Below are 1,326 nucleotides of genomic sequence, written 5' to 3' on the forward strand. Positions count from 1 at the left end.
TTTTAGATTCAACGTTGCCTTCACGAAAGAAATGATGCTCGGTCACGTACAACCGTCGCATCCGATCATCAAGTCCTTCGTTTTCTTCGATCTGGAAACGTCGGCTCTGCACGCCGAAGACAGACCCAAGGTCACCGAACTGTGCCTGATCGCCGTACACAGGTCCAGCGTCGAGAGCTCGGACACCGCGCCGAGGGTGATGGACAAGTTGACGCTGTGCGTGTATCCCAACAAGGAAATCTCCCCAATCGCTTCGAATCTGACTGGTCTCCACAATGCTCTTATGTTGAATAACGACAAGCGACCTTTCGACGTCCAGGTTTGCGAGTCGATATGCGCCTTCCTCGGCAGACAGGCAACACCAGTGTGTCTGGTCGCTCACAACGGATACGAATTCGACTTCAAGCTGCTCCGGACGGAATTCGATCGTCTCGGACGTTCTCTACCTTCCGACCTGCTGTGTTGCGATTCCTGTTGGCTTTTCGGGAACTGGAGGGTGCAGATTGGCAAGCGTGGAAGAGGCCCAGGAGGTCGTACGCCCTGCAGAAGATGTTCGTCCGGACTTTTGGAGTGAAACCCAGAAACGTTCACGGTGTTGAATCGGACGTGATCACTTTACTCAAACTTGTGCTCAACCGAGGAAACGCAGTGTGCCGGTGGATGGATGAGCACGCAACGAGGTGGACGGACGTTCAGCCATATTAAATCCCGAAAAAGATCTAGAATGTGGTAATTGTTTTTTTTTTCTCTTTCTCTCTTTGTTTTTGTGTGCATACAATTTCAGATTATTGGAAACGTGGCATTTCTTCGAATAGTCTTTTTTTTTTAGGCGAGACTTGTTTTTTTTTATGATTTTTTTCGAATGGCAAATTTAATTATTTTTATTCAAAAATTATAAATAGTTGCAGTCGGGGAGATTGCTAAGCAAGGTAAAAGAACAAGTCTCGCGTTGTCGACATGTAAAAAATGATTGCAAAACAACGCAATTCAAATTCATTTTTGTACGAATTTTATTTTGATTCATAATTAACATAAAAGATGTATATATAAGCATTTAAAGCTAATTAATTGTTGTTAATTTCCATTTTTTGTATATTTTTTTATTTAACTTGTTCTTCAGAAGTAATCAGTTTTAGATCATCTGTAAAATAAAATAAAAAATGTTCACAATTAAATGATATATATATATATATATATATATAATTATTATTGAAAACTTTGCAATAGCATCAACTAATAACGAGTCAAGTCCTTACACTCAAATTAATTTTTGTTATTCCCATTTCAATAATATCTTTCATAGATATTGTTTTTGGTAACATTATT

The sequence above is a fragment of the Anneissia japonica genome, unplaced genomic scaffold (genome assembly GCF_011630105.1).
Source record: "Anneissia japonica isolate Jap-2015-1 unplaced genomic scaffold, ASM1163010v1 scaffold287744_len224908_cov135, whole genome shotgun sequence".
Taxonomy (NCBI): Eukaryota; Metazoa; Echinodermata; class Crinoidea; order Comatulida; family Comatulidae; genus Anneissia; species Anneissia japonica.